The sequence below is a fragment of the Canis aureus genome, chromosome 28 (genome assembly GCF_053574225.1).
Source record: "Canis aureus isolate CA01 chromosome 28, VMU_Caureus_v.1.0, whole genome shotgun sequence".
Lineage (NCBI taxonomy): Eukaryota > Metazoa > Chordata > Mammalia > Carnivora > Canidae > Canis > Canis aureus.
The window spans coordinates 14,042,899-14,070,254 of NC_135638.1; the positions used below are offsets into that span (position 1 = coordinate 14,042,899).

At 38.5% G+C, this 27,356-nt stretch overlaps 1 protein-coding gene and 1 long non-coding RNA gene across 2 annotated transcripts in view; one reads left to right on the forward strand and one right to left on the reverse strand.

The window, feature by feature from the left end:
• LOC144300439 (uncharacterized) overlaps positions 1–578 on the reverse strand; it is a 97,470-nt gene extending 96,892 nt beyond the window's left edge. The window contains exon 1 of the transcript XR_013367064.1: positions 17–578. The gene's annotated coding sequence lies outside the window, so the exon portion shown is untranslated. The remainder of the gene's footprint in view (positions 1–16) is intronic.
• LOC144300440 (uncharacterized) lies at positions 543–27,356 on the forward strand. The gene is made up of 3 exons (XR_013367065.1): positions 543–701; positions 22,397–22,494; positions 23,247–27,356. It is a non-coding gene; the product is annotated as an uncharacterized LOC144300440 (long non-coding RNA).

The following is a 27,356-nucleotide window of genomic DNA, read 5'->3' on the forward strand; positions in this document are numbered from 1 at the left end:
GAGCATCCTACGATACCTGGTTTATTCACGGCTACAAACACAGCCATTTTCAATGCTTCCTGCTCCTAAGAATGTCATCCAGGTCGAGGGCAGAAGAATCCCCATCACTGAGTGGATTCCTCTTCCCGTCGCATCCAAATTCTCCTGCCCCCACAGGGGGAGGGGGTCCCGGGGTTCATTCCCGGGAGGCCGCTCTCTCCATCCCGTCTAGGGCGGCTTACTTCGGGGTGGGCAGATCTCCCAGACTTTGAGACTCTTGAGAAGGAGCAGTGAATTCCCGTCCCTCGGTCCCGGCTGCAGGGCAGGGGCTTGCGGCTGGCACCAGGCTCTCCTCGGCCTCGGCCTCTACTCCTGAAGCCGTCCAGCTGCGCAGATGGAAGTTCTGTTTCCTCAGTTAGCAGCGGGGGGGGGGGGGGGGGGGGGGGGGGGGGCGGGCTGAAGAGCGGTTTCCCTCAGGAACAAACCGCGGACGCCCGTCTTTCGGCGCGAAAACGCCTCCTTCGGCAGCCACGACGCACGCACAGCGCGAGGCCCTGGACGTAAGCACCCAGCCGTCCGGCGGGCCGCGGCGAGGGGCCGTGACGTCATCAGCACCCGCCCGCCGCGCGCCGGGTCGGGAAGGTCACGGAGGGCAGGGCGCGCGGGGGCTCCTCGGTGCGGTCCTCGCGCCGCGCGTCCCCGTCGACGGCCGGGCCTCGCAGGTAAGCGCCGCGGAGCCCGGGAGGCAAAGACGCGAGCGCCCCCCACCCCACCCCCAGGCCGGGGAGAAAACAGCTGAACACAAAATCTGTAGCTGGCCTCCTTGGGGGGCGGGGGGCAGCAGCCTGGAAGTTTCCAAGTATCACGGGGGGGAAAGAAAAAGAAAATCTTAAAATAGTGAGCAAAGAAAAAATAAGAAATAAATAATAATAAATATTTAATAATAAATAAAATAAATAAGAAATACTGAGCAAAGAAAATAAATATATAAGAAATGCTGAGCAAAGAAAATAAATACTGAGCAAAGAAAATATTATAAGAAATAAATAATAAATATTTAATAATAAATAAAATAAGAAATACTGAGCAAAGAAAATAAATATATAAGAAATGCTGAGCAAAGAAAATAAGTAAATACTGAGCAAAGAAAAATACTGAGCAAAGAACAAATTATAAGAAATAAATAATAATAAATATTTAATAATAAAATAAATACTGAGCAAAGAAAATAAATATATAAGAATTACTGAGCAAAGAAAATAAATGAATAAATAAGAAATGCTGAGCAAAGAAAATAAATAAGTAAATACTGAGCAAAGAAAATAAATACTGAGCAAAGAAAAAATTATAAGAAATAAATAATAAATATTTAATAATAAATAAAATAAATAAATAAGAAATACTGAGCAAAGAAAATAAATATATAAGAATTACTGAGCAAAGAAAATAAAATAAATAAATACTGAGCAAAGGAAATAAATATATAAGAATTACTGAGCAAAGAAAATAAAATAAATACTGAGCAAATAAAATAAATAAGAAATACTGAGCAAAGAAAATAAATAAATAAATAAGTAAATAAATAAGAAATGCTGAGCAAAGAAAATAAATAAATAAATAAGAAATGCTGAGCAAAGAAAATAAATAAATACATACATACACGAATCCCACCCACGTCGGGCTCCCGGTGCATGGAGCCTGCTTCTCCATCAGCCTATGTCTCTGCCTCTCTCTCTCTCTCTCTCTCTCTCTCTCTCTCTCTCTGTGACTATCATAAATAAATAAAAATTTAAAAAAAGAGAGAGATTTAAATGATGAATTAAAAAGTAAAGGGAGGGGACGCCTGCGTGGCTCAGCAGTTAAACGGCTGCCTTGGCCCACGGCATGATCCCAGAGTCCCAGGATCGAGTCCCACATGGAGCTCCCTGCGAGGAGCCTGCTTCTCCCTCGGCCTCTGCCTCTCTCTCTCTCTGTGTCTCTGTCTCTCATGAATAAATAAAATCTTAAAAAAAAAAATGGATGAAGGCTATTAAGCCCCAAAACTAGAGAGCACACAAACCCTGGCGGAGGGAGGAGGTACTTCATGTTCTGAATGCTGCCCTAAATATGGCTAAAATTCTACAAGGAAAGATAATTTCTATAAATGTTAATAATAGGATAATAATAGAATAGAAGAATAGAATATCCAAAAGAAACAGATGCTGTTGTTCTGTTTGGAAACTCCTGTAGAAAGGAAGATAACAGCATCTTAAATATTCAGGAACAGCATCAAGCTCTTTAAAAGAATCCGGAAATCACTAGCAGAAGGAGGTATAGTTAGAAAATCTACATATCAGTTTAAAGTCATTGAATGCACTTCAGCATGAGTTGGTAGAAACCTGTATGTTGGCTTATACTGTCTTTTTCTGAGGATTCCAGAACCTCAGGCATTCACTGGGATCACCTTTCTGTCAGTAGGTCCACGACATCCACCAGGCTCTGGGAGCAAAGCACAGACAAAGCTCTTCTGGTCTGCTTTTCTAGATTTATGATGACATTCTCCTCCATCAAAATGTTTGCATGTTTTTTTTCTCCCATCATTGACCTTTTCTGTATTTTTCTTGTCCCGCAGATATATACAAAGTGATTAAAAGATACTAATTTTAATTTCCCTTCTTATTTTTGTACTAAAGGTTTGTTTTTGTTGTAGTAATACAATGATAAAGATAGTATAGTCTTTTTAAGGAGGTTACTTAAGCAATTATCTGACTTTTTTTTAAAGATTTTATTTGTTTTTTCATGAGAGACAGAAAGTGAGGCAGAGACACAGGCAGAGGAAGAAGCAGGCTCCTTGCAGGGAGCCCTATGTGGGACTCTATCCCAGGTCTCCAGGATCAGGCCTTGGGCTGAAGGCAGCGCTAAACCACTGAGCCACCCGGGCTGCCCCTATCTGATATTTTTTTAAAGATATTATTTATTTATTTTAGAGAAAGCAGGGGGAGGGGCAGAGAGAGGAGGATAAGCAGACTCCCCGCTGAGTGCGGAGCCCAATTTCATGCTGGGCTGGATCCCAAGACCTGGAGATCATGACCTGAGCTGAAGTCAGACACATAACCGACTGAGCCACCCAGGTGCCCCAGTTATCGAACATTTTACATTACATTGGTTAAAGAACATTAAGATAAAATCTGTTTTTTTAAGGGAAAAATATATCTCTAAAGTGTGTGTATATATGAATGTGTGTGTATCATGTATGTGTATATATATGCTAAGGTGCATACAAATCGATCTTCTTTAACACCTTAATACATGACCTGTGAGATGTCATGATCAAGCAAGATGCATTGCCCTAAAAATTAAAACACACAATTGCAGAATTCTCATACTTCCAAAGTTTCATCCATTATGCCTATAAAACTCCCCTTTATTACTATCAATGTGTGAAATATGGGCCTAATTCAGTAACAAGTGTTTTCTACAGCCTTTCCATACATTTCTACGTAGTGAGATGCCTTACTGTACTTAACTGTAAGCATGTTACTAGAAATTATGTCTTTGGTTTTGCAGCTTCAAATTAACCCTCAGCCTCTCAGCCTCTAAAAACAAGCAATAACTTTGCAAGTGAAAGTTAGAGTCCTGAGCACCTTAGAGAAGCATTCCCTGAAGTCTGTTCTGTGGACAGCAGTAAGAACCTGTGTGAAAGCCTGTGTTTAAAGGAGTGGGGGCAGGTGGTAGGATCCTTGTTAAAAACATTTTGGGAAACATTTTATATCCTCCCTGTTGGAGATTCACAACATACATTTACATATTAAAGACTCTTACACTTATGCTCAATTGATTTTCAACAAAGGTGCCAAGGCAATTCAATGGGGAAAGGGTAGTCTTTTCAATGAATGGTGCTGGGACAATTGGATATCCACATGCAAAAAAGATATATTCAAACCCTTACCTCCCATCACACTCAAAGTTTAACTCCAAATGAATCATTCATCTAATCGTAAGAGCTAAAATTATAAGACTCTTAGAAGAAATGTAGAAAATCCTGACTTTCATAAATGACCAAAAAAGCACAAGTAATAAAAGAAAAAATTTGATAGGTTGAACTTTATCAAAATTAAAAATATTTGTGCTTAAAAAGACACCATTAAGAACGTAAAAAGAGGGGGTCCCTGGGTGGCTCAGCGGTTTGCACCCGCCTTTGGTCCAGGGTGTGATCCTGGAGTCCCAGGATTGAGTCCCACATTGGACTCCTGGCATGGAGCCTGCTTCTCCCCCTGCCTGTGTCTCTGTCTCTCTCATGAATTAATAAATATAATCTTAAAAAAAAAAAGGAAGGAAGGAAGGAAGGAAGGAAGGAAGGAAGGAAGGAAGGAAGGAAGGAAGGAAGGAAGGAAAAAAAAAAAGATGGGACACTTGGGTAGTTCAGTGGTTGAGCATTTCGGCTCAGGTCGTGATCCCAGGGTCCTGGGATTGAGTCCCACATCAGGCTCCTCTGACCTATGTCTCTGTCTCTCTCTCTGTGTCTCTCATGAATAAATAAAGAAAAAAATTTTTAAAAGAAAAAACAGTGAAAAGATACACCACAGAGAAGGTATTTGCAGATATTTGATTAAGGCTTTGTATCCAGAATACAAGGAACTCTTGCAACACAATAATAAGAAAATAATCCATTTTAAAAATGGACAAAATATCTCCATAGACATTTAAGCAAAGAAGATATGTGAATGGCCAATAATTACATGAAAAGCTCTTCCGTATTATTTGCCATTAGGAAATCAAATCAAAACCACAAATGAAGTCAGCCCGGGTGGTTCAGCAGTTTAGTGCCACCTTCAGCCCAAGGTGTGATCCTGGAGTCCCGGGATGGAGGCCCACGTCAGGGTCCCTGCATGGAGCCTGCTTCTCCCTCTGCCTGTGTCTCTGCCTCTCTCTCTCTCTGTGTCTCTCATGAATAAATAAATAAATAAAATTAAAAAAAAAAAAAAACAACTGAAATGCCACAAGTCACCACTAAGATGAGTAGGTAGGGAAGATGTGGGAAAATTAGAACTCATACAGTGCAAATGGAAATGCAAAATAGTGCAGCCATTTTGGAAAGCAGTTTGGGGGGTTCTTAGAAAGTTAAACATAAACTTTTATCATTCACAACTTTAATCCTAAGTATATACCCAAGAGAAGTAAAAATGTATGTCCACACTTGTACATCAATATTAAGTAGCATTATTCACAGTAGCCAAAATTCACAGTGGAAACAATTCACATGCCCATAAACTCATGAATGGATTAAAAAAAATGAGTTAAATCCATATAGAATACCATTTGTCAGTAAAGTAAATGAAGTACTGATAAATGCTACAAAGTGGATGAACCTCAAACATATTATGCTTAATGAAAGAAACTAGACACACACACAAAAATATTGTATGGGTCTATTTATGTAAAATTTCCAGAAGAGGCAAATCTATAAAGACAGAAAATAGATTAGTGGTTGCCTGGGGCTGGAGGTGGGAATTCAAAGTAATAGCAAATGAGAACATGGGATGCTTTTGAGGTGATAAAATGTTCTAAACTTCTGTTGTTAGCAGTGGTTGTACAGCTATGTAAATTCACTAAAAATCATTTAATTGTGCCTTTAAAACAAGTGAATTTCATGGCATATAAATTATACCTCAATGAAGCTGTTGTTGTTTAAAGGAAAGGGTGTTCTCTGTTGAAAACAGTTTGGGAAACATTTTATATCCCATGTCTCTGAGAGTCACAACATATATTAACATATTAAAGACCAAGAAACTCTATGGTAAAGAAACCTATTTAATTTTTTAATCCAACATAAACCAAATTTATTTGACCACAGGAACTTTAAAAAAAATTACACCAATTAAATTGTTTCAAAATGAGTGTTAAGGGAAACATAATTAGGAATTGCTGAAGGGAGTTCCCTCCACTCTCTCTCCCTTAACTTCTCCAAGGCCTCAAGTTTAAGGAAATGGCAAATACTTGACTAATCTTGAGACTTTTTAGCAAAAATAAATACGATTTATATATTTAGTGAGTCCATATGAATCAGCAAGCTGGAAAGGCCTCTCCACCCACCCATGACTGACGTTGTGTGTACCAGATTTCTGCTGGGGTGTTAGGCTGAGAGGCTGAGATTAAACAGTAATTATAAATGAAACTGAATGTAATTGATTACATAATTTTGAGTTGTTCCAGGTTAATTCCACTACTAAAATTATATCAAAATTAGAGCATTAAGAAGGATTACTGTTAAAAGAAAAGTAGATGTGAATAAAGCACCTGATCCATGTGTGAATCGTGTTCAAAGGACTTGGCTCATATTTGAATCATGTATAACAGTTGAATGACAAACATGTACTTGCTAGATTCCTCATAGTCATTAGTTAAATAACTGATGTAGACCATACCTAGAGTCCTGATCATGGGAACTAACATTGGAAAAGACTGGGAACCACCAATTCATAGATCTGTTGTTTTTTACAGGGAGTAGGGTGATTGCTGCACCTAAGGTCTGAGGAAAATTTTATTAGAATTATTTACATAAGGAAAAGAGGCATTTTTAAAAGGATTAACAAGTAAGGTATATGCTGCAAACAAGTATTTTATACTTTTCTGTCAGAGAGAAATGATTGTGGGGATGATAAATGGATAAAGGATGTATTGTACCCAATTGGTTACTTTGTGAAAAATTTCTTATAACCATATTAACAAAGAATGGGGGACCTGGGTGGCTCAGTCAGTTAAGCAACTCCTCATTTCGGCTCAGGTCATGATCTCAGGGTGGTGAGACTGAGTCCTACAACTGGCTCTGTGGTCAACATGGAGTCTGCCATTCTCTCCCTCTACCTCTCCCACCTGCTTATGTACACACTCTCTTTCTTTCTCTGTCTAAAATAAATAAATCTTTTTAAAAAAAAGAAAAGAAAACTACTACAAGCACATATATATTTTTAAAGATTTTATTTATTTATTCATGAGAAACACAGAGAGAGAGACAGGCAGAGACAGGCAGAGGGAGAAACAGGTTCCATGCAGGGAGCCTGACGCGGGACTCGATCACAGGTCTCCAAGATCACACCCTCAGCTGAAGGGTGCACTAAACCCCTGGACCACCAGGGCTACCCATAAGCACATATTTATATGAAATACTACAGGATGATGAAATGGATTTGCTAAGAGAAGGATAATTTTTAATGATCCTTGTTTGGAAAGAATTTGACTTTGAGCAAGGCACAGAGAATCTTATTTGTCCTTTGTCCTTTTTCCAAATATATGCAAATAATATTGATTAGCCCAAAAGATACCAGCCAGAATTTCAGAAATGTTGGTTTTCACATTTGGGAAATGAATATAAACTTTTGTGGAATTATTTTAGGAGCATGCAGGGTAGAAAACCAAAAGAACATTTTAAATACCATTTTGTATAAATTTTGCAGTAATCTATTCATAGTTACTTGTAACTCGAATAGTCTTTTAAACAAAAGTTTACATTGAACAGGAAAACAAAATCATCCAAAATTAAACTTGTTTAAGCAAGAGGAGAAAACTCTCCTTGTTCAGATAAAGGGAAAAAGCAAGAACTTTTTGATAATGTCTAAAATCTGAATTTGTGTTCTAAGTACACATGTAAACTGCAGCTTAATAACATGCTGATGACAAAAGAACAAGTCAGAAAGTCCCAGTCCACTTTGGAAACCCAAAATACCCTCTTTCCTCAATCATCCCTATCCAGATTAATCTGATTTTTGTCCATAATCTAACTTTTGTTTATACCAATACTTGTCTATAAAGTTTGGGTTTCAACTATACCTATTTTGCAAATTCCACTTCCACTTCTTACTGGCTTTCTTATGTTAGATTTAAGGTCTTTCCCTCAAAATCAGGCTTACCTCTGACAGTATCACATCTTCATATATTCTTCATATCTCTTCATGCTGACTGAATCATGTTTTCTCAAAAACAACTTTGCAATTTCTGATGTACATTTGCTGTTTTCTAAATTGAAAAGTAAAATATTTTCACTCCTACTTATAAACAGAATGCCTTATGTTAACTCCAGGCTGTGTATGAAGGGTTGAGGATGTGAAGGAGTTAGATGGAGAAGTCAGGCAAAGACTCTTTTAAAGGATAGGAGTAGAGTTTATTTGTTTTTTTTTAAGATTTTATTTACTTATTCATGAGAGACACACACAAAGAGAGGCAGAGACACAAGCAAGAAGAAGCAGGCTCCATACAGGGAGCCCGATGTGGGACTCGATCCCGGGACTCCAGGATCACACCCTGAGCCAAAGGCAGACACTTAATCACTGAGCCACCCAGGCATCCCAGGAGCAGAGTTTATTTGTAAGGGGACTCTTCTGTTCAGTGATAAAAGTCACCCCTAGGTGCCTCCTGAATCTGGGTAAAATGACAAAAAAGAAGGACCCCTGTCAAGACTTTCTCCATATTTATGTGTCACTTCATTTTAGCCTATAGCTTAAAATGATCTCTATTCTCTCCTGCTGGATGCAAGCATTGTTAAGTATCTAGTGATTGTTTTAAATAACTTTAGTAATAATTATGTAATCACCTTCATGGAATGTAGAATGAAATGAGAGAAGAAAAAATAATCACCCTTTGTTCTATTACTGTTAGAACACCCTTTGTTCTATTCTGCAACTGTTAGCATTTTAATGTGTTTCCTTCCTTTTTCTATCAGCTCTTTTTTGCATAGTTGTGTTGATAATCTACTTAAAATTTGGGGTTCACTTCTATAGAATGAGATCTCCCTGGTTACTAAATGTTCTTCATAATCATGATGTGCAAGCTCTACATAATGCAACAAACTTGACAGTCTTTAATTTTAAACATTTAAAAAATCATAAACAATACTGTGATGAGCATTTTTCTGCATATGCTCTATCAATATTTTGGGTTTGGTAATTATCTTTAATGAATCTTAGCCCTCCAAGACTCAAACAATACAGTAGAGTAGCGCTCCAGGAGGGAGTCCACAATGACAATGGATGACAACCTTCTAGAAATTTGCACTGATTTTAAAACTTTAAAAAATGTATTAGGAGTCAGATTTGTAGTTTGTTTAAGTCAGCAGCCACTCAGAATTATAAGCAAAAGAGAAAAGATGAAAAAAACGTCAAGAGGAGCAGAGGGCCTTGAAGTTCATTTCTTCCAACTTTATCAGGGAGGGTATCCTACTGCTAGAGAGCAAGTAGAAATGCTGTCATTCCTTTGATTGGATATCCAAAGGAATACACCCTTGTTAGTTAATGTCAGACTCCTGTGGACTTGACAGCTGCTATTATCAAGATAAAAAATAGATAGTTTGACTTAAATGGGAATAAAAGGAAAATTAGAATTAAAATTTGTTTTAAATATATTTATTTAAATAATCTCTACACCCAATATAGAGCTCAAACTCACAACCCCAAGATCAAGGGTTGCATGCTCTTCCAAATGAGCCAGCCAGATACCCTGAAAATTAGAATCCTATAACCTTGTGTTCTTTTGTTTTTAACCTTTTGTTTTTTTTTTTGTTTTTTTTTTTTTTGAAAAATTTATTTATTCATGAGAGACACACAGAGAGACAGTCACAGACACAGGCAGAGGGAAAAGCAGGCTCCATGCAGGGAGCCGGACATGGGACTCAATCCTGGGTCTCCAGGATCAGGCCCCGGGCCGAAGGCGGCACTAAACCTCTTGAGCTGCCCTTTAACCTTTTGTTCTTAATAAACATAGTTTACATGGGGCATCTGGCTGGCTCCTTCAGTAGAACATGCGACTCTTGATCTTGAGATCGTGAGTTTGAGTCCTATGCTGGGCACAGAGATTCCTTTAAAAAAAAAAAAAAAGTAAACCTTTAAAAAATAGTTTACATTTTATCTTCATTAAAGAATCCAGGGATCCCTGGGTGGCGCAGCGGTTTGGCGCCTGCCTTTGGCCCAGGGCGTGATCCTGGAGACCCGGGATCGAATCCCACGTCGGGCTCCCGGTGCATGGAGCCTGCTTCTCCCTCTGCCTATGTCTCTGCCTCTCTCTCTCTCTCTCTGTGACTATCATAAATAAATAAAAAATTAAAAAAAATTAAAAAAAAAAAAAAAAAGAATCCAGCCAGCGGTCATTGACTGGCTGGCTCAGTCGCTAGAGCATGAAACTCTTGATTTCAGAGTTGTGAGTTCGAACCCACATTGTGTATAGAGATTACTTAAAAATAAAATCTTTAAAAAAATAAAGAACCGAGGGAGTGCTACTCAAGGTTATATGCTGCAGTATTTTCAGTATTTTCATAGATTGAAATGGTTGATAAGCCACAAACTGGTTTCTTCAATCTCATTCTTCATTACTTCCTCCCAAATAATGTATTTCATTGTTAATATAAAAGTGCACTGTTATACTCTCAAAAGAACTTGGCAGTTCATAAATAAAGAATGGGGGGAAAATATGCAAATCTTTGCCAACCTCCAAGTCCCTTCAGGTTAATTTAACTGTCACACGTAGTTTCTGAGGAAAGGAAGCAGCCCATGACTGTAAACCAGCTGGTTAATTCATCTACACTTGCATCAAGAATTTCACTGAATTGTAATTTTTTCATCACAATTTGATTTACTGTGACAAAAGCATTGATGAGGTCAGTAACTATATTTTGCTCAGTTACTGATTATTCAGTAACTGTAGGTAAATCTTGAAGCATCCTGCAGCAAGTAACAGTTCCTTTGTCACGACGTCACAGAATACCAGCATTAGATAATTAAATTAAATTTCCCATGCCTGTAACACGATTCTTAACATGTCAGTAAGATAATAATAGAGTTGTTGTTTATAGTTGCTCACAATATTCTTTTATGCTTCCTCAAAAAAACAAAACTCCAGACATTACAAATTCATTTTTAGTGTATCTGTTTGAACTTTAATGGACTCTAATTAATTTCCTAGGGACTGTTTGTCCTAGTTTGGGTCATCCTGTTGGTTCTTTTTTTTTTTTAAGATTTATTTATTTTATTTGAGTGAGAGAGAGAGAGAGAGGTGGAGGGAAGAGAAGGAGAGGGGGAGAGAGAGAGAATCCCAAGTAGGCTCCCCACTGAACATGGAGCCCATGTAGTGCTCCATCTCATGACCCTGATCATGACCAGAGCGGTCTTCAAGAGTTGGACACTTAACCAACTGAGCCCCCATCCTGTTGGTTGGAATCCTATTTGGATTTGACCATGTTGCTTGTCTCCACAACTGGGTTAAGAACAAAATAGAATGGAGGGCTCTGGGGCCCTAGCTCTTCCCTCCATTTCCACTGGCATGTAAACTAGTGGTGGCTGTTCTGGTTATCTATGGCTGCATAGCAAGCTTCCTGTACTTAGTGGCTTAAAACAACAGCTATCATTTATTTCGCTCATAAATCTACAATTTGGACAGGGTTCACCAGGGACAGCCTTTTTCTTTGCCACAGCATCAGCTGGTGACAACAGCTATGGGGTGGAACCATCATCCAAGGACCCACTCACATGTCTAGCAATTGATGCTAGCTGGCAGCTGGGACATTAGTTGGGGCTATTGGATGGAACACCTGCATGTGGCCTCTCCATGAGCCTGCCTGGCTTCTTCACATAGAAGCTGGGTTCTAAAAGCAGGTGTCCTAAGAGGACAAAGCAAAAGTCCATGGCATTTTTAAGTCATATGGCATCACTTGCAACTGTATTATATTGATCAAGGCAGTCACAGAGATCTGCCCAGGTTCAAAAGGAGGAGACCTAAACCACACTACTTGATAGGAGGAATGTTGGGTCTCATTGTTCAAGGAGCATGTGGGATAGGGTATATTGTGGTGGTCATCTTTGGAAAATAAAATCTTCCACAGTTGCTAAATGAATCATTCAGGTGCAAATGTTCATTTTTTTCAAAGGCTGTTTTAAAAATATATAGGTACTACTATTCATGTCTAAGTAAAATTATCTAAACATTGGCAGTATCTCAGGGATAGTATTGGTATATGTTGAACACTAAGCTAGGGGCTAGGGTTCTAAGGAGGAATAAGGCATTGTCTTTGCCTTCGTTTTTTTGTTTTTTTGTTTTTTTTTAAGATTTTATTTATTTATTCATGAGAAACACAGAGACAGAGGTAGAGACATAGGCAGAGGAAGAAGCAAACTCCCTGTGGGATCATGACCTGAGCCAGAGGCAGAGTCTTAGGCAGAGGGAGAAACAAGCTCCCTGCAGGATCACCACCTGAGCTAAAGGCAGACACTCAACCACTGAGCCACCCAGGTGCCCCTGTCCTTGCTTTTAAGGAGTGTATAATCTCTTGGGAGATATCCTGAAATAAAGAATTACAATTATATGTGATGAGTGCAACAGTGTACATATTAATATGTATGTGAAAAGTAAACTGCCTCTCATTCTATCTTAGTGAAATATAGATGCCTTCACAGAAGAGGACCCTTTATACTGGCTCTTAAGAAGTATAATAAAAAAGGACGGAGAAGGAATTATTTATAGTGGGGGGAACAGGATACCTCATTAGTCATATTTCTAATGAGGATACTAACTTTCAGACTATTGGAAATAAATGATCTTGTCCTCAGGTTATTCTGGTTGCATCTTAAGTTTAATTTTACATGCAGTATATCTGAATAGATCATAACTGACTTAGGAACACTTTAATATTTCACAAAAGAGAATGGCACACAAAATAGGAATTAGTACGTAACAGAAAATGTTATAAATGTATAACTCTAAATATCTGATATTTCCACAAGACATGAGAATATTGGTTTTCGAACCATTATTTACCAATAAATAGGCATTGAATCAATGAATAGCCATTTGTCATTGTTCTCAAATTGCACTGTCTCTCAAGTATAATGTGTTCCTTAATTACTCCTAAAACAAACTTAAGTCATGTCTATGTGAGATCAGGGAAAACGTTTTTGAAGATTTTATTTATTTGACAGAGAACACAAGCAGGGGGAGCAGCAGGCAGAGAGAGAGGGAGAAGCAGGCTCCCCACCAAGCAGGGAGCCTGATGTGGGCTCAATCCCAGGACCTTGGGATCATGAACTGAGCCAAAAGCAGATGCTTAACGAACTGAGCCACTCAGGCACCCTGAAGATGTTTTTGGGTAAAAAAAAAATAAACATCCAAATCCTTTTGCATCTGCATTTTTAGCATAAATGAGGTCATTTTATGCATATAATACTGAGACATTTTCACTTTAAATTGATGGTAGGTATTTCCCAAGCCAGTTCATATAGTTCTACTTCATTCTTTTTAGCATAGGGTGTCTTAGTATGTATATACTATAATCTAACCATTTCCTACTGATGGGCATTAAAATGTTTCTAGTGTTTCACTGTTACAAACAATGGCATCTCTGGGTGATTGTGGATTGTTTTGACTTTTCTGTACGTTCTAAAATTTCATTTATAAGAATTATGAGGGATCCCTGGGTGGCGCAGCGGTTTGGCGCCTGCCTTTGGCCCAGGGCGCGATCCTGGAGACCCGGGATCGAATCCCACGTCGGGCTCTCGGTGCATGGAGCCTGCTTCTCCCTCTGCCTGTGTCTCTGCCTCTCTCTCTCTGTGACTATCATAAATAAATAAAAATTAAAAAAAAAGAATTATGAAAAAATTTTGTTTTTAAAAAGATACCAATGTATCAGATGCATAAGATAGCCAGAGATAGGTTACTTATTATGTAAGTAGGCTGTTCACATTTGGTTTTAATTCTGCTCCCCATTTTATTTCAAAATGTTTGTTTCTAAGGGGAGTCTTCCAGAAAAAAGCCTTCTGATTGGCCTTTTATTCACCCTACTTTTACTCCAGCTAGGCAAACAGTATAGGAGTGAGGGAAACATTTTGGGTAAACAGTTGAGAACAGGTTGGAAATAGAATCCTTATTTGGACAACTTTTAAAGAAATACCTTCTTGCATGTGGATTTATCTATCAGAGAGCTTGGATTATTTTCTTGTTTAAAAATGTACTCTTGTTAGAAGTCAGGATAGTGATTACCCTTGGATGGAGAGAGAATAATTGTTAGGGGTCCCTGGGAAGGACAGACTTCCAGGCTGCTGGTCATGTTGTTTCTTAAAAAGGGTACAAAGTTCACACAGATGTGCTCAGTTTGTGAAAATTCATCTAGCTCTTTACTTTTATTTCCTTTGCTTTTCAATATTATGTTATTCTTCAAGTACAACTTAAAAAAAATAAAGGACCGTGGAGTAAAAGATGATGTCATTTTGACAAACTCAAAGAAATCAATGAAATAAAGGATGAGGCAAGAGGACTTGTAATTTGAGTAGTTTCAGGACAAAATTTTATCTATATAGCATTCAAAAAATGAGAAAAGGTGGCTAATGACAAAATTTCCACATCAAATAATATTTTTGCTCTCATAAAAAATTTAACAATATTGCAGGCCTTGGCTATTATTCATTTGTCTTATGCATAAAGTGGTCACTGTTAATCTTTCCCAGGTGAATCCCTCCACCTCTATACTTGATCTCTCACCCCTCAAATCCACCAACCCTGTACTACATCAATTAATCATGCCCAGTCGTGGCCTTTGCACTGGTTCCTTTACCTCAACCTGTAAAAAATCTTCAAATCTCTTCCTATCCTGGAAAAGATCTCCCAACAACCAGGTTCCTTTCCCAGTGTTTGTCCTCATCTCTTGTCATTTCTTCCCTGCTTGCAGTCTTCATTTACTCTGTTTTTAACTATCTGTTAATTCCATGCCACTAAAAGTGGTTATGTTGGTCTATTGTACTATTATAGGGTATCATAATCATTTATGTGTTGCCTACCCCCACATTATCAGACTAGTAGCAGTGAAGAGACTGCCCATACTTATTCATCATCATAGGAGCAGAACCCAAGTACAATGTCTTCCTTTCTGAAAACTGTATTCATTGTTACCACCAAGAAACTCTTGAGTAAATGACTCCCCGAGAGCCATGATATAAGAGTACATTCCACCTCCTTCCTCACTCCACCACTGCCTCTCTTCTGACTCAAGCTCTCCTAGAGTTGGTTAGTCCTGTAAACTCTGGAATTTATCCTGCCCACCACTATATTCCCAATAATTGACCAAATGCCCAACTCCTGGCAGAGGCTTCATAGGTCTTCCTCTAATAAATGAAATGAATGAATAAATAAATGAGTGAAAAAGAAGTGTGGAAGTGAATCTGAAGTATATTGGCAAAGTTTTTGGAGCTGGTACATATATAAGACATCTTTAGTTTTCATTCTTTGCTGTATCCTAGACAAGAGCAATGTTTTTCAAACTACTCATTAAGATCAATTAGGAAGTTGTGAAATCAACTTTGTGAGTCATAATTGACTTTTTGCAATTAAATAGAGTATGATAGAACAAAACAAATAAGAATAAGATGGAATGGAATAGAAAATAAAATATCTGAATTGCAGGTGGCAAAGGAAAGAAATATTTCCATAACACTTTCTCAGTTATATGTCTACATGTAAATGCCTGTTCTAGATTTCAATTTAAAATATTTCTTATGATGTGTCAGGCTCAAAAAATTGGAAAGCTACTGCTCTAGTAATCTGTGCAAGATAGAGTTAATGGAACTTCCAAAAGTAGGTAGCCATGAGAGAAATTAGGTTATCATAAAGATCAGCAAAGTTTGAGCTGCTTATTTCTTTATTATTTTTTGTTATCTTTTGGTATTTTTGGCAGCACAAAGTCTTCTAAACAAGTTAATCTTCAACTCAAAGTCACAGTTCATTTCAAAATGTCCAGAAAAACTTCTTGAAATAGGAGATAGATAAATCAACTATCTGTATAGAATGTATTAATGTACCAGTCTGACAAAAACACCTTATACAATAGGACTCGGAGTAAAGATAGCATGCACTATTTTTTTTTCTTGTTCAAAAAATAGTTTCAATATATTTCAGATACATATATGCCATTTAATATAGTTTAGGAATATTTTTACTTGATTTCAATTCTCTAAAAATGTTCCGAGGTTCAGGTATGCCTTTACATTTTCTTAATTCTTTAGCAATTTCTTAATGAAATCTCCTTTTCCTTTAATATACTTAATTTTCTTGCTCTCCTTCCAATCAGATTGAGCTGGTGACCTTCACTCTGATTGGTCACTTTGACTCTCTCTGACCATGTTACCCTGTAGCTGAAAGTTACACTATAGTACCTGTTATTGGATCTTGCTCTGGACACCCGTGTCTGGCAGGAGGCAATTCTTAGAACCCCAGACAGAGATAAGGGATCATGCGATGGCTTCCGTCATCACATGGAATGCGATGTTGGGAAAGCAGGTTAGGATGACATGCTTGCCCATAAAAGTAGGGCTGGGTTAGCTCTGCCTTAATCACATGGACAAAGAATGGGAGGAAGGATGACATCAGAGATCTTGAGAAGACAAAAGACTGAACAAAACAAACAAATGTATCCCCCAGGAGGTCTCCCAGCTTCTAGACTCCATTGCACATCAGACTGTTTCTCTAGACAGCTGACTATTGAATGCATGAATGAACTATACTGATGTGCAAGGCTCAGTTGTCACATACTCTGTTCATTAAAAATATTTTCTTTTAAGACCTCCTACATCCAGATTGCATTTAGGAGGAAAGAAAGGCTGAAGCTGTCAAGACATAGAACCAGACCAGACAGGTAATTCCAAACACTTTTCTTTCAGGTACACAAGAGAGCAGTTTTTTGCCATTTTCTCAAAACCTATTATTATCATAAAGGGAAGACAATGAAGGAACATTGATTTCAGGTGTGGTGAGATTTCTGTCATTGGACCTTTTTCAGTATAGGCCATGTGATTATTGTCTGAAGTGTGAGGAAAAGAATGCCAGCATTGAGGGTTGGGGATAAGCCCACAGCTCTGAAGCCATTTTATCTCTTAGAACCTGTTTCTAGAAGTTCTCCCAAATCACACAAACAAGCAAAAGGTGTTCCAACTCCCTGGTACCACTGAGGCCCTGAGTTATCTGTTAAAGGCCTGAAGTCACTTAGGGTGCTCTCTGACAGCCACTGATTTTTACAGATGGCTAGAATGACTCATAGGGAAACACAGCAATTTTGTGCCTTTACTATTTGCTTCTTGTGCTCTTAGAAACCTATACAAGAAAAGGAATGAATGCTATAAGCTTTGTATATGAAAGCCCTATAAAATATATTTCAGGGAAAAAGAGGAGTTATTGTTTAATAGGCACAGAGTTTTAGCTTTGCAAGATGGGAAAGTTCTGGAGATCTGTTTCATAACAATATGAATATATTTAACCCTGCCAAACTGAATAATTAAAAATGACTAAGATGATAAATTTTACGTTGTCTTTTTCACCATAGTAAAACTATATTTCATCATGTGTTTCTTAAAATACTATTTAAGTAGTAACATTAGATAAAGTGTCTCTTCCTTACTCTTCAGTAGTCCCCAGGTTCAGAAATGGATTACAAATCAAGTCAGGTATTTCAAAGTTGTGTGCCATGTGGGTGTTATCCTAAAAATAAGAGTAGTTATAAGAATCCAGGCACACGTGAGCTTTCATGGTCTTATTGAAGCTGCTGCCTGGGTGCAAAATACGATTAGTCACCTCACCCAGTAAATACTCAGAGCTGCGTGTAGCCCATGGGCTAGGATGCAGTTTTCATGGGTGCCTACTCAATGGTTAACAATGAAGAGCTGTGAGCCAGAAAAGGAACTTAGTGAATTTTATAATATGCGAAGGGATATGGCATAGTTAGTGGTAATTTCATTATCTCTTTTGCCACTCAAGATAAAAGAGATTAATGTAAATCAGAAAATTTTCCCAGTTCTCTAGGTTGAAGTGTGCCATGATACTTGGAAAGTTCATTATTACAAAATGCGACTGGATAAGATGATAAAGTAGACAGCATCCAGGCCAGAGCCGGGTACATAGCACAGATTTTTATCTCTTTTATTATGTAATTACCTACAACAGTAGATACTCAATACATATTTGTTAAATATGTGAATAATGGGAATGTAAACTAGTGCAGCCACTATGGAAAATAGTATGGAGGTTCCTCAAAAAATTACAAATATAACTACTATATGATCCAGCCATTCCATTTCTGGATATTTATTCAAAGAAAATGAAAATGCTAAGTTGAAAAGATATATGAACTGTATTCATTGCAGCATTATTTACAGTAGCCAAGTCACAGAAGCAACCCAAGTGTTCTTTGATAGATGAGTGGATAAAGAAGATGTGTTATAGACACACAACTCAGCCTTAAAAAAGAATGAAATCTTACCATTTGCAACAACATGGATGGACTTAGAGAGTATTACACTAAATGAGATAAATCAGGCAGAGAAAAACCTTACGATTTCACTTATATGTGGAATCTGAAAAAAAACAAAAACCGCCTCCCAAATCAAAAAGCAATGGGATAGAAACAGACTCATAAACACAGGAAAAAAACCTGGTTGTTGCCAGAGGAGAGGGGCTAGATGAAATAGGAGAAGATTAGGAAGTATAAACTTATAGAACAAGTCACAGGGATGAAAAACATAGGGAATATAGTCAATAATGTGATAACTTTGTATGGTGACAAATGGTAACTGTAGTTTTCATGATGAGCACTTCATATTAAATACAATTGTTGAATCACTGTGTTGCACAGCTGAAACTGATATAATGTATATGAACTATACTTCAATTAAAACATTTTTTAGTGAGAATGGGGAAAATTAACAAGGCAGGAAACCACAAATGTTGGAGAGGATGCGGAGAAAACACTGTTGGTGGGAATGTGAACTGGTGCAGCCACTCTGGAAAACTGTGTGGAGGTTCTTCAAAGAGTTAAAAATGGACCTGCCCTACGACCCAGCAATTGCACTGCTGGGGATTTACCCCAAAGATACAGATGCAGGGAAATGCCGGGACACCTGCACCCCAATGTTTATAGCAGCAATGTCCACAATAGCCAAACTGTGGAAGGAGCCTCGGTGTCCATCGAAAGATGAATGGATAAAGAAGATGTGGTTTATGTATACAATGGAATATTACTCAGCCATTAGAAACGACAAATACCCACCATTTGCTTCAACGTGGATGGAACTGGAGGGTATTATGCTGAGTGAAGTAAGTCAATCGGAGAAGGACAAACATTATATGGTCTCATTCATTTGGGGAATATAAATAATAGTGAAAGGGAATATAAGGGAAGGGAGAAGAAATGTGTGGGGAATATCAGAAAGGGAGACAGAACATAAAGACTCCTAACTCTGGGAAACGAACCAGGGGTGGTGGAAGGGGAGGAGGGCGGGGGTGGGGGTGAATGGGTGACGGGCACTGAGGGGGGGCACTTGACGGGATGAGCACTGGGTGTTATTCTGTATGTTGGCAAATTGAACACCAATAAAAAATAAATTTATTATAAACACATTTTTTAAAGTAACTTTTAGGGAAAAAGTAGGGGAAAAAGGGTTCAGTAAATGTTAGCTGACAATGTCTTAGATTTCTAACATAAAAAAAATGCACCCCATGGAAGATGTGACAAAAGCTGAAAAAACTGGAGCAAATTGCAGTTCAAGATATTGTGCAGTGGGGACACCTACGCGGCTAGGTGGTTGAGTGTCTACCTTCGGCTCCGGGCGTGACCCTAGGGTCCTGGGATCGAGTCCTGCGTATCAGGCTTCCCAGAAGGGAGTCTGCTTCTCCCTCTGCCTATGTCTCTGTCTCCCTCTGTGTCTACCATGAATAAATAAATAAATATATAAGATTTTAAAAAAATATTATGCACTGGGAAACTGGCAAAAAATCCACATGAAATAAGCAGGGCAGTGAGACTTAAGAAGGATAATAAAAAAAGAGGTAGCGTTTGGAAACCTGGGAACACAACGATATGTAGTGACAGGCTGTGTTGATAGATCGTATTCTCACACTAACACATGTAGCTCTTAGACTTTCAGTTTTTTCTCCATGACTCAGTTCCTTCAATATTCACTTAACACACATTCAGTAAGTGCTCAGTGCTGTGCTTCCTGGGAAGATCTGAACATGTGTAAAACCTGGGCCCTGTCACTTAAAGAGCTCGCAATGAGGGGGGAGTGTGGACACACAACAAAATATGATGTAATGACATAACACAACACAACATAATGTAATATATAAGTGTCCACATGGAAGAAGGATGTGAGCAATGTTATCTAGTTAGTATGAGGGATGGAAGAGGTGGAAAAGGTTTCCACGAGAAAGCAGTAATATTTCTAACCAGTCTTTGGAGTGGGAGTTTGTCAGACAGCTAACTAAAGAAGATAGATGAAAGGAAGGAAAAAACCCACTTTAATAATAAATCACTAGTAGTAGTAGTAGTAGTAGTAGTAGTAGTAATAATAATAATAATAATAATAATAATAAAGGCCTATCATGCACCAGGCATTGTAGCAGACATTTGTCACTCTATGCTACATTATGTAATGTTTCAGTGACCAGCACGTGCAGCTATACATCTTTGGGAACCCCAAGGAAAAGAGGAAGAGGGCCTGGTAGAAAAGACAAGTAAAGGGATTCCCATCCCTTTGCCTGGAGCCTCACCCCTCTGATTCCTCTGGGATCAGATTCCCTCTGCCTACTTCCCTTTCTTTCTCCAGAGCCTTAGGTTTCATGCAGAGCCAGAGTAGCCCTCCTTACTCATTGCACCTAGAGAGATTCAGCTCTCAAAAGCAGAGGCATCTCAGTCCAGGAAGAGCAGCAGTGGCGGGGACAAAGTGTAGAAGACAGTGACAGTGATTCTCACCTTTCTCAGTCACGTGGCAAACACTCTCAGGATGCCATCCTTCATGGTTCAGCTCAGTATTGCAAGCACTCCGCCCCCAAATATGCATACTCTGTAGAAATACCGTCACTATGCCCGACAAGTCCTCAAAGAGTCTGCACACATCAACCACTTGTCTACGGCATGACAAGCTGAGGAAGAAGTGCGTAAACACTGAATAAACCTCCAGCTCTCTAGGATGGATCCTAGCAGGCCTGAGCCTGGGGCAAAGGATTCTACAGTCCTGTTTAACCACGGAGTTTCTCTTTGTCCTCCTCCTCCTCCTCATTCCCTTGGAAATTAATCATGAACTGCAGTCTAACCTACTCACTGCATTTCATACTATTACTCTTGCCATCACCTAAGAATAAGAATCTCAACTTGGCTTCTTGTACGTCCTCCCTCCATCCAGGATTCTGCATGACTCTTGGTCGAGGCTCAGTAAAATACAACTTAAAAAAGTTATCTCAATAGGTCAATTTATGAGACACATACTATGTGAGTGGGCATAAGAAAGGATGTGGACTGCAGGCTTTGTGCAGTGGTTCCTATTTGAGCTCCTCAGAATCCCCTGAAAGGCCTGTTAAAACACAGACTTCGGGGCCCCACCCTTCCTGCACCTTTCCACCCCTCCCCCACCTCCGTCCTCAGCCAGAGGACCCAGAAGATTCTAGGTGGGGCATCCCAAGTTCACATATCTTAGCAAGCTTCAGGTGATGGTGCATTCTTTGAAAATCACTAGTTTAGGGTCATGAGGTTTAGTTGACAATTGAACCAGGGTGTGGGAGATGTTTGGCTTGTTTAGCTGCAGCCTCTGAGGCAGATAGTCAGGGAACCCAGAAATCTAATTGAGAGATCATAGTTATCTCAACCATTGTCCTTCCATGTCAGAATGTTTGGCAAAGGAACTACAGTAGAGGCTTTTAGAAGCACCACCATGGGATCCCTGGGTGGCGCAGCGGTTTGGCGCCTGCCTTTGGCCCAGGGCGCGATCCTGGAGACCCGGGATCGAATCCCACATCAGACTCCCTGCATGGAGCCTGCTTCTCCCTCTACCTATGTCTCTGCCTCTCTCTCTCTCTCTCTGTGACTATCATAAATACATAAAAATTAAAAAAAAAAAAGAAGCACCACCTCTTTAGTGAGAAAATACAACAGAAAAGACAGGCAGCCCTATTGGTTCCTGGAGAAGGTGACAATCTGTATATCTAAGTGCAATTAGCATTCATGAGATATGCCATCGTGCTGATGCAATGTTGGGTCCAGGTTTTTTGTGCCAGTCTCCCAACCCTGGGATGGAGGGTGTCAGAGGTTTTGTTGTGTAGCAATATTACTCCAGCAGGCTCCAGAATCTTACTTGGACCCCTAGAGTGTTGAGGCTGGGCCTCAGGCAGGGTTGAAAACCACCATCTAATACTGAGCTCAGAAACAAACTCGTGATACCAGAATCTGAGAGACACTTCAAGGAAATCCCAGGAAAACCACCAGCTTTATAAAGGAGCTTAGGGAAGGGTGCGGGAGGCACACAGACCCGGGTTTAAGTTCAGCCTTGCATTTCATTTGCTGCATTGGAAAATTTCTTAAATACTTAGTCTCTGTTTTCCTTATTTGTGATTGTCAGACATTGAGGTGGTTTTTATTTTCTCTTTTTCACAGTGGTGTACAATACTGTGATCCATACCTACACATACATCCTCAAATTAATCCATTACTATTTAGAAGAGAATCTCAGAAGCTACATCCGTTGGTCAAAGGTATGAATTCGAAGGCATATGGTCATATTGCCTTCCTGACAGTTTCCAGCATTTTACATACATTGACAGCAAATGAGAGTGCTCATTTCCCAGCATCATCCCAGTTCATTGAAAACTCTTGATTTTTGTAGATTTTACATAACCATATGCATCCCATTGTTGGGTTCCGTGACTGTAATTTCTAATGAAGTGTGATATTTTTACACATTCGTTGGCCATTTCTATTTCTTTTTTTGTGAATTGCCATTTTATGACCCATATCTATTTTTCAGTTCATGTATTGGTATTTTCCTTACTGTCTTCTAAAAATTCATTATACCCACAGAACAGTAATTTTTTTTAAGATTTTATTTTTAAGTAATCTCTACACCCAACGTGGGGCTCAAATTCACAGTCCCAAAATCAAGAGTTGCATGCTCTACCAACTGAGCCAGCCAGGTACTCCAGTAAATTTCTGTCTGCCATAAATTTGTAAATTTTTGTCTTTTTATTTTTTATCATGGCTTTTTATACTTAAAAGCTTTAAGATTTATGTGCACTGAATAATTTCTGATGCTCTTTGAAAGTATTTGTGGCATGTATTCCTAATGATTTGGGGGGAAAATGCATTTACATGTACATAGACTTTCTTTGGACCGCATCCATGGAAGGTTAGATGTGCAGATACTAGAAAGATATACAAAGTATAGAAAAGCCAGAAATGAAGGATGTTGCTGGGTTTTTAAAAAATATTTTATTTATTTATTTGACAGAGCACACAAACAAGGGGAGAAGCAGCAGAGGCAGGAGGAGAAGCAGGCTCCCAGCTGAGCAGGGATCCCAGTGCAGGGCTGATCCCAGGACCACAGGATCATGACCCGAATTGAAGGCAGACACTTAACCAACTGAGCCACCCAGGTGCCCTGAAGGAAGTCACTCTTAAACATTTAATTATAGAACTAATGTTTAATATTTAGTCTAGAAATGTATAGTCTATATATATTCATACATATATATATGAATCAATATAATTCTTTTTGAGTAATTTCAAATTTTGAATATACTTTTACATACTTGCATCAGGTATTTTTGGTGTTTAAATATTTAAATAAAACTTTTTAAAAAAAGATTTATTTATTTATTCATAAGAGACAGAGAGGCAGAGACACAGGCAGAGGGAAAAGCAGGCTCCATGCAGGGAGCCCGACGTGGGACTTGATCCCGGGACTCCAGGATCATGCCCTGAGCCAAAGGCGGACAGACGCTCAATCACTGAGCCACCCAGACATCCCAAACATTTTTTTTTTTTAAGATTTTATTTGTTTATTCATGAGAGACACAGAGAGAGAGACAGAGACACAGACAGAGGGAGAAGCAGTCCCCAATGTGGGACTGGATCCTGAGACCCTGGGATCACGGCCTGAGCGGAAGGCAGACACTTAACTGCTGAGCCACCCAGGCGTCCCTAAATAAAACATTCATTGATAGAGATGATGAAATGTATTTTTCCTGGGAAGTAGCAAATGCAAACTACACCAACAAAATATTCCACGCTTGTGTTTATTCAAGCTAACACAACAAGGTAAATATGAAGACTAAATACTGTTTTTTTTTTTTTCATTTGTATACGTCTTAAGACTCATTCTCTCACACGATTCCATAACGGTGGAGGGATCATGGGGAACATTTTCCTTACCTTCAGGTAAAAGAATCTGACGTTTTACCAAGAAAAGCAGCATGTTAACTTTAGGATATGAAAAAATATCAGCTTTCCTTTCCATCACACAGAGAGCTGATTAAGAGGAGGGACTGAGATAATGAGGAATAAATTCCTGGTTCTCTGAATTGTCAAATTTGTAAATAGCCAAATACAAAAAAAAAAAAAAAAAAAGCCTAGGGAAATATTAAAACACATAAGCCCTATCACTGTACTTTAAAAACAATCTTGCTTTGCTCCGAGTTACAGGCAGGTAGAAGCCCGTGGGGGCAGACCAGAGTTCTGATTATAGTCACAAGGTCTATATTTCTAAATCATATACAGGGGTTAACACACTAATACCAACTCAACCACCTAGATTTCTGTTCTTCTCCCTCCTTCCTAACATAGAGTGAGGACCAAGAAAGGACACTGATTGGCCCCATCCTGAATTGTAGGGATAAAAAGGAACATTTAGGGGAACTGAACACCAGAATTACCACAATGGATTGAAGAAAGACAGAAGCTGTGGTGAGATTTTTTTTTTCAAGCAGTTTTTTTTTTTTTTCATTGAAGTGTAATGCATACAGAAAAGTATACACATTTTACATATAGGGTTTGATGAATGTTTACAAAATGAAAACACCCCTGTAACTATCACCAAGATCAATAAATGAAACATAACATTTGAATTTTTAAAAAGTTCTCTTAGGTCTTAACTGGCTTCATTTGAGACTCTTTTGGGGCAGTATTCTCTATGTGCTACTTCAATAAATAAATTTCCTGAAAATGGTAAAATTATAATCACCAGTGCTAGTAATCAGAGTTAATTTAGTCTTTTAAATAATAAATACAGAAATCTTCTGGTTTTCAAGAATTCTCATTCTAAGAAATATTCATTAAAAAAAATAGAAGCAAAAAGGATGTGAAACTATTCTCAGAATCTAAATGTCTTCCCACCATTTGTTGTTCAGTAGTCTGCGCTCTATCTGTCCCCGTGTCCTGGGGTTTTCTTCATCACCTTATTCTCTACAGTGCTATAGAATAAGCAATGACTTGATAATTATCCTATATATGTTGCTGTATTTTTATTTTTACTTAGAAATAGACTTATAATTTTAACAAATAATAGCAATTCCAATATGTTTTAGCAAAAGGGAAGAGGCTTATGTTTTTTTCCCAAGGAACTATTTTCTTTTTCTTTTTTTTCACCTGTCTCATATTTTATTGGTTAAAAACCAGTAACGGGGGCTCCTGGGAGGCTCAGTGGTTGAGCATCTGCCTTTGGCTCAGGTCATGATCCTGGGGTCCTGGGATCGAGCCCCACATTGAGCACTCTGCTCAGCGGAGGGCCTGCTTCTTCCTTTCCAATGCCTTCGGCTCTGCCTACTTGTGCTCATGCCGTCTCCCTCTGTCAAATAAACGAAATCTTTAAAAAAAAATGTTTTAAATAAAAAACAAGTCACAGATTCTATCCTTACTTAAGGAGAGACCCGAGTAAGTATTCTCTAAAGTAAAAGTACTATATGTTTGTGTTAAAGTTTTGGAAATACCAAAAGAAATTATAAAGAAAATGAAATTGTCCATAATCCCATCAATCAGGAATAACCACTGCAAATGCTAAGACTTTCCAGGTTTTAATTTTTCTGTGAATATATACTTCTTTTGCACAAAATTAAGAACCTCTGTGAATATATACTTCTTTTGCACAAAATTGAGAACCTCTGCCAGTATACTGTTATACTCACTTACCTTTACAATCTTACGTGTTTCTCATCAGAAAAACACATAACAAGAAATGTAAGTGAAATTAAACTCACATGCTACTCAGTAGTAGTTCATCTTGAGCAGAAGAGGAAGGCTATAGAAATAGAACATCTCTGTGGAACCAGAAAGAAACAAAACAAAAAGTTCTAATGGCCAACTCCACCTGCAAACCCATAGATCTCATTTGGGGAATGATAAATCTCAATAATAAGAACAGATAAATAACTTAGTGGAGCTTTAGAGAGATTGACATTTTAGCCAGTTTCTCCATGAAGTGTCACAGGTACACACATAAGCTATACAACAAATGGGGAATCCCTGGGTGGCTCAGCGGTTCAGCACCTGCCTTCAGCCCAGGGCCTGATCCTGGAGACTGGGGATCGAGTCCCACGTCGGGCTTCCTGCATGGAGCCTGCTTCTCCCTCGGCCTGTGTCTCTGCTTCTCTCTCTCTGTGTCTCTCATGAATAAATAAATAAAATCTTTAAAAAAAAATGAAAAGCTATGCAACAAGCACTTTCTGTATTACATTTTATCTCTTGTGGGAAATTAATAAGAGGCCACCTAAGAAATCATTTAAAATGTGAGATAACTATTTAGAGAGTATTCTGAGATTATTCTCTAGGACTGTCTTTCCACAGTTCATGGGTTTCTCTGCAATTCATAAACATGAAGCACAGTTTCAAAGGTAACTGAATCTGTTAAAAAGCAAAGTTAGATTTGAACATGACAAATTCAGATGTCAAGACTTGTAATGGAGAAGAGCATATGACAATAAAATTGTTATCTAACTTGTTGGGACTGAAACCAAGGTGAAAGCGTACTAAACTCAGATCCTCTGACATGGATTTCTTCTAAATAAATTGCCAAGCAATCTTACTAACAATTTGGGGATTTGCTTACTTTAAGAGAAATGTTGAAAGGAAAATACAGGGCTATTTTAATAATTTTGAATTGAGGGTGGCCTTTCTTTTTCTTTCTTTTTTAAGATCTTATTTATTTTTATTTATTTATTTATTTATTTATTTATTTATTTATTTATTTTATTTTATTTGAAAGAGAGAGAGGTAGAGAACATAGCATAGTTAAGAGAACATAGCTCCTTGGGGAGGAGCAGAGAGAGAGGGCGAAGCAGCCTCTGCTGAGCAGGAAGTCTGATCCCAGGACCCCAGGACAAGACTGAGCCTAACACAGACTTAACGACTGAACCACCCAGGTGCTCAGAGGAAAGCCTTTCTATACAAGACACTAAAGGCAGAAGCCTAAATTTAAAAATCCATACAGCAAAAAGGTAATAGATAAAACTATGTTAAAAAGGTTTTTTGACTGTATGTATTGTATCACAGAAAAACATACCTCTGTCCACTGCAGGGTTTGTTTTTTTTAAGATTTTATTTATTTATTTATTCATGGGAGATAGAG